The sequence below is a fragment of the Strix uralensis genome, chromosome 32 (assembly GCF_047716275.1).
Source record: "Strix uralensis isolate ZFMK-TIS-50842 chromosome 32, bStrUra1, whole genome shotgun sequence".
Classification (NCBI taxonomy): Eukaryota; Metazoa; Chordata; class Aves; order Strigiformes; family Strigidae; genus Strix; species Strix uralensis.
In genome coordinates this window covers 1,201,539-1,208,720 of record NC_134003.1, presented here as the reverse complement: position 1 = coordinate 1,208,720, position 7,182 = coordinate 1,201,539, and positions in this window count along the sequence as shown.

The window sequence follows — 7,182 nt, the reverse complement described above, 5'->3', positions numbered from 1 at the left end:
AGGTTTGTTAACCTCCTCCTCGTGCTGCAGGAGCACCCACACCTGGAGCCTCCAAACCCACCCCATGAACCAGCACAGGGCAGCCACCAGTGTCCCCCAGCATGTCCCCAGCTGTCCCAGGGAGTGGAGGAGCCCCCCGCTCAGGCCCATGTCGGCGCATCGGTCCCACTCGACGTCACGGTGGTGGGGGGACCCTGCCATGCTCGTCTGGCCGCTCTCTGCCGATCTGCATCACAAAAGCCCCATTCTTGCGAACTTGGGCGACCTCCCGACCTCGCCAGCTCGGGGAGTGAATGGCTTTAGTCTGCCACGACCATCATGTCACTTTGATTAGTGCGTGAATAAACTCTCAATCCCGGGCTGGGGGAGGCAGGGCTGGCGGGAGCTGCGCTGGCTCGCAGCCCTGGCCGCGGGGATGGCGCCCTCAGTCCCGCACCCAGGGATGGCCGCAGGGGGGGATCCAAAGCGCCCTCACACCTCCGCCAGCCAAACCAGACCATGTCACCCCCCGCCCTGCCCTGCGTGCAAAGAGGCGGTGGCACTGAACCCCACCTCGGTGCTTGGGGGTGACCCCAACCCCTTCCCAGCTCCCTCCAGGCCCTTGATGGTGAGCAGAGCAGCCAAAATTAAAAGTTGAAGGACCCCCAGGGAAATATTGCCAGTCTCCCCCCTTACTTCAGTGCCCAAAACTCAGGCAGCAGCACCCAAAGCGTCACCAGGAAAGCTCCCTGTGCCAGACCCCGCTGCAAGCGCCATTTGAGCAGACTGGGCTGGATCCAACCCAGGTCCCTTCAGCCCCCAAAGGGGTTCACAAAGGGCTGCAGGAGCCTCCAAAACATCTGACTCTTCCCAAATTGCACAGGGAAAGAGCAGTGAAGGCAGAAACCTCTCCCCAGCCCAGGGCAGGATTTTCTGAGCACACGGATGCTTCTGGATCCATGGGAAGCTCAGCCACGAGTTTCTGTGACAACAGGCAGCCAGTGCCACTCGCCCAAAGGTGCTGTGGGGACAACAGGGCTGCCCCTCACCCCGAGGATGCTCCGAGCACGCTCGGGTCCAGCGACCTCGTCCAGCTCAGCAGGGATGGCCACGGAATCCACCACGCCCCCCAGCTTCACCTAAGGAATCAAGCATCATCAGGGGGATCAAAAAAGTTTGCAGGAGCTGATAGGAAGCCTTTGGGCAGGCTTTTGGGGGAAAACCTGGGGGATTTTGTATTTCAGGAGGCCCTGAAGTACGTTTCAATTTACAAGCCAACCTGCAGTACGTAATGAGTCTCAAATATCTGCTTTTGAGGAGAAGCTGAACTCGTGCACATCCCTCCCGCTCACTACGCGTCCCACAATATCTAATAAACCCCGAGTTGTTCAACATCTATCAAAACTGCCAAAATATCACCATTTTAAGTCTAAAAATGCAAGATCTGTAGAAAAGGGTTAGGAAGACAGTAAATTAGGCCCTGCACGAAGGGCTCTACATGGGAAGCTAATGACCTTTTGTCTCTCCTGTCTACAGACGGGCCTCATTTGCATGTATGCAGTTGGAATAATCTCGCCCATATTTCAAGCGTGTGGCTGCATCCCCGCGTCCTCCTCCAGAGAGGTTCCCTCCCGCTGTGCATGCCATTATAATAGTGCAGCCACTTCAGACTGCCTTTAAAGCCACCTAGACACCAGCCAGGCTTCTCCAGCCCGACGGGAGGCTCTCCCCATGGAAGAGAAAGAGAGGTTTGAAGCCCCATATGTGGCAAAAGTCCCGATGTGGCACGGCTGGGGGACCCCCTGAGCTGTGAGACCCTGAGGGCAGTGCCTGTACCTTGGTTATGGGGAGCATCCCTGCACGTTTGGGGGAGCTGCTCCAGTAACAGCCATTTTCTTCTCTGGGGAGCAAGATTTTAGGTTGATCTCAGGTTTACGGAGCCCAAGTGTTTTACCAGATCACCGTGCTGCAAACTGAAGCCCTGGGATGCCCTTTCTTAGGTGCTTTGAGGATATTTTTGAAGCAATTCCCAAAGGGCATGTTAAAAGTGTTGGAAGGGGAAAATCCGGGTGCCACTTGCGTTCTCTCCCCACCTCTCCCTGCTCGCGTTGCTTCTCCTCAAAGCCTGGAGGTATCTCAGGGCTGGTTTAACAGCCCAAGGAGGAGCTATGAGCCTGACTGGGGGAGGCTGTTGTTACCAGGGCCAGAGCAGCTCTTTGCAACATCCACAAACCCGATTCCCACTCAAGATGTGCGGCAGCAAGGCGGCTGCGCTGGCAGGGGACACCTCGCCCAACAGAACCATCTGGCAGCACTTGGCTTCACACTGTCCAGCCTCATCCACCTGCCCCACAGAGATCCCCAGAGCAGGATTAGCCCCGGCTCAGAGCAAGCCGGATTGCAAGAGCCAGAGCAATGCGACTCAAATAACCCCGGCTGCACCCTCCATGCCAGGACCCCAAAACACTGAACACCAGCCCCTGCTTCCTCCCCAGCCCTTTCCAAGGCTTCCAGCCTTAAAAAAATAATTCTCTCTCATTCATGCCATCTCCACCGAGTCCCAAGACACAGTCTCAGCCCCTCTCCCTGCGCCAGGATCAGGCCCGTCCGGGAGCAGAGCGGCTCCCGCTAACAATAACGCCTCCCCTTCGGGCGCTGGGAAGGCAACGCCGTGGCAAACACAAGACCTCAGACAGGCAGAGCTGTCAATCCAGCCCCGATCTCTCAAAAGATTGATTAAGGACAAAAAAAAACAAACAAAAGAGAAAAGGGAACTTATGGACATGAGCTGAGAGGCGGGGAAAGAGGGGAGGGGAAACGAGCCCGGCCAAGTTAAAATTCCGACGGAGAAGTTGCAGCTGAACTATAGAGTCTAGACAACCATTCACGGCCCCGGCCCCAATTGTTATATAGCCTCTATTGTCTTAATTAACCATTTTAGCTGAAATGGGAGCAGACAAATCTTTTCTTCTCCGTTCCACCCCTCCTCTGCTGCACACTCATGCAGACAAACACACAACCGAGTCAAGTGCTTTGATTTAAAAAAAAAAACAAACCCTCGGCATATACACACACACACACACACCTTCTTTCGGGGGAGATCTTTGCAAGGTTCCTTGAGAAAATCACTCGCCAAACAAGCAAGGGGAGAGGGGCTAGTTGGAGGTGGGGAAAAAAAGAAATGCAAATCCTGACGCAACATGAATGGGAACAAATGGGTTGATTCTTTTAATCTCCTAATGTGCTTAATAAAGCATTATTGCAATGCAAATTTTATTTTAATGCTGTACATATTTTATTTGACATGCTGGTAATTTTAGTTGGCTGAACAATCCACCGCTTTGTTTTAGCGAGTTATTTCTGTTTGGGGGGATATTTTTGAGGGTATCATGGGCCTTCTGCCAACCGATACCCCCTGGGAATCTCTGCAGCACTCTTCAGAGGCTTAAGCTAAAAAATAAATAAATAAGAGGGCCAAATTCTCCTCTCATGACCCCAGTAGAAATGCAGGAGCAATCCAGAAGCACTTCTCACCCCCGGCTCTGAACCTTCACAAACCCCACAGCCTCTTTTCACTCCTCCCACCAGTTGCCTTCCTGCCCACTACCTCCCATTTACACTGATTTCACAGGTTTTCAGTAGAAAAAGCCCAAGCAGCAGCGCAGGCGGTTACCCTCGCCAAGGACACCAGCGCGAGGCTCTGCCCTGGGTGCACAGGGAAGGTGTCTCGGTGCGGGAGGACCTCGGTGCAGAGCCCTGCCCAGTCCTGGGACTCTCCAGCCCAAACCAAAGACAGGACAGAGCCTTTCATCCCCCACATCCAGCCTTCTCTAGGGTGGGTTTGGGATTTGTCTGCTCTGAAGGGCTCCTGCCCCTTCAGAAGGCGTTTGCGTGAAACGTTCCCAGTCCCCAGCTCATGGTCTGCACGGTGCTGATACGGCTGATATTGCCCCTTCCTCGCCGTAAACCCAAACCGGGCACCTCTGGAGAGATACCGTAAAGCTGCACCAGCTTCCCCTGAAGAAATCAGGGCTTTACAAATATTTTGAGAGCCAGCCTTGTCCTGAAGGGGGGGAATCTGCCTCATTTTATGCCAGTGTGTCAAGGTACAAACCTGATTGCAAAAGAAAGAAATTAGTGACAATTATAATCATCATGCCGGGCTGCAGCTCTCTAATAGAAAACTGTCATTTTGGCAGGATAAATGCAGCTCAAAGAGCTCTGTAAAACAAACATAGATGTGTGCAAATGTGCAAGTTTGTGAACACTCCCGAGTCCGCTCGGAAAAGGGTTTTTTTTCAGCACAGAGCTGAGCGTCAAACTGCTCCCCGCATGTAGCGAACCCAGGGACTGCTCTGCTCCCCCGCGGAAACCCCAAGAGAGGAGCTGAAGGGCAGGGGGCAACCCCATGAAGCGCTTTAGGAGGCGAGAGGCACAGAAAAGGGATGCAAAAGCCTTTACTAAATGCACTTGGGGGGTCCTGAAGCTGGAGACCCCCAACAGTCTGCACCCCCTTCCGATTTCCGCGAGCTCCTCCTGCCGCAGCATTTCGCCAGCACCGCTCTGACGATGGGGCTGGGCTCCTCTGGCACGATGGAGAGGAGGGAGACGGACCTTTTGCAAAGCCCTTGAGTGCAGAGGGAACGTGTCTCCCTGCAAGCCTGGAAACCCAGACCCCAAATCTGTGTGGCAGCAGATTTAGGAGCAGGCAGGGAGCTGCCCCCATCCTCCACTCAGCCCTACAAGTGTTCAAGCCTTTGCTGCAGGAGTGGGGGAAACCGGAGGTGTGAAGGGGGTCAATGGTCTTCCCGTCACCTCTGGGGAAGATCGATCCCCGCCCCAGTTAAACCCAGAAGGCCTCAGGAAGACTTTCAGCTGCTGATCACCACCAAGGAATGGCTGCAGGAAGGATTAGGGGGATTAACGTGGGCCAGGAGCTGCTTCTAAGAGGTTTGCTGCAGCCAAGAAAGCTGGTCTGCAGGGCAAGAAGGGCCAAGCAGGGACCCTTGACTTCAACCGAGGGAGCATGGGGTTCAAGTCAAAAGAGGTTCAAAACATGCCCTGGCCTTCAGCGGTCCTCCCTCAGGACCTGCCATAGCTGTGCAAACCCACTGGGCTGTCGCTAGTGCCCTCCCAGCATGCGAAGAGCAGCATTTCTGGGGAGAAAAAGCCAGTTCTGCCTACCCACCTTCACAGCCAGGTCTGCAAATTCCCCAATTCCCATCTCACTTCATTCCTACAAGGTGCACGGGAACAAGGATCGCTCAAATCACACTTTGAGCCTGGCTGGGGATACCTGGGGGGCACGAGACCCATCGTGTCAGCTTGGCCTCCAGTCACCCCATATGGGGGGTCCCATTCTCCAGCCACTTTCAGGCAGCAAGACCGGCGGTGCTGCCCTTCCCACATACACCACCCTCACTAGGGCTCTCCAGCCACTGCCAAAGCAATTTCATGAAGGTCTTCCAGAAGAACAGACCCTACAAAGATGAGCAGGGTCCCCCCAGCACCCTCAGCAAAACCCTTAACATCATCCTCAACAAGAAAACAGCCAGACCCTTAAGCACATAAAAATAACAGAGGCCAACCTGAGAGCTGAGGCGCAGGAGGACCAGCGCTGGCACAGAGACACACCACGGCCTGCGGCGAGGGCAGAGGCTGAGGTGGAGGTAGAGGGAAACCAGAGCCCTTCCATACCCTCCTTTAAATAGAGCACCAGCCCCAGGAGCCTGGGCTGGCCCCCGCCCTGCCCTGCCCTGCCCTGCCCTGCCTGCTCACGACGCTCAGGTGTCATCTCCTCAAGCTCAGGGGTGGGACCACAGCTTGTGTCCACCACCCAGCTCCAGCGCTCTGCTTGATGCCCACCCAGCTGGGGTGCAGGAGGGACCTAGAGCAGGTGGAGCCGGGGTGGGGGAGCCTGGTGCCTGGTCTGACCATCACGTGTGTGCTCCAACCATCATGTGTGTGACCCAACCATCATGTGTGTGACCCAACCATCATGTGCAAGCTCCAACCATCATGTGTGTGCTCCAACCGTCATGTGTGTGACCCAACCATCATGTGCAAGCTCCAACCATCATGTGTGTGCTCCAACCGTCATGTGTGTGACCCAACCATCATGTGCAAGCTCTAACCATCATGTGTGTGCTCCAACCGTCATGTGTGTGACCCAACCATCATGTGTGTGACCCAACCATCATGTGCAAGCTCTAACCATCATGTGTGTGCTCCAACCGTCATGTGTGTGACCCAACCATCATGTGCAAGCTCCAACCATCATGTGCGTGCTCCAACCATCGTGTGTGTGCTCCAACTGTCATGTGTGTGACCCAACCATCATGTGTGTGACCCAACCATCATGTGCAAGCTCCAACCATCATGTGTGTGCTCCAACCATCATGTGTGTGACCCAACTGTCATGTGTGTGACCCAACCATCATGTGCGTGACCCAACCATCATGTGCAAGCTCCAACCATCATGTGTGTGCTCCAACCGTCATGTGTGTGACCCAACCATCATGTGCAAGCTCCAACCATCATGTGTGTGCTCCAACCATCATGTGTGTGCTCCAACCGTCATGTGTGTGACCCAACCATCATGTGTGTGACCCAACCATCATGTGCAAGCTCTAACCATCATGTGTGTGCTCCAACTGTCATGTGTGTGACCCAACCATCATGTGCAAGCTCCAACCATCATGTGTGTGCTCCAACCATCATGTGTGTGCTCCAACCGTCATGTGTGTGACCCAACTGTCATGTGTGTGACCCAACCATCATGTGTGTGACCCAACCATCATGTGCAAGCTCCAACCATCATGTGTGTGCTCCAACCGTCATGTGTGTGACCCAACCATCATGTGTGTGACCCAACCATCATGTGCAAGCTCCAACCATCATGTGTGTGCTCCAACAGTCATGTGTGTGACCCAACCATCATGTGTGTGACCCAACCATCATGTGCAAGCTCCAACCATCATGTGTGTGCTCCAACCGTCATGTGTGTGACCCAACCATCATGTGTGTGACCCAACTATCATGTGCAAGCTCCAACCATCATGTGTGTGCTCCAACCGTCATGTGTGTGACCCAACCATCATGTGCAAGCTCCAACCATCATGTGTGTGCTCCAACTGTCATGTGTGTGACCCAACCATCATGTGCAAGCTCCAACCATCATGTGCGTGCTCCAACCATCATGTG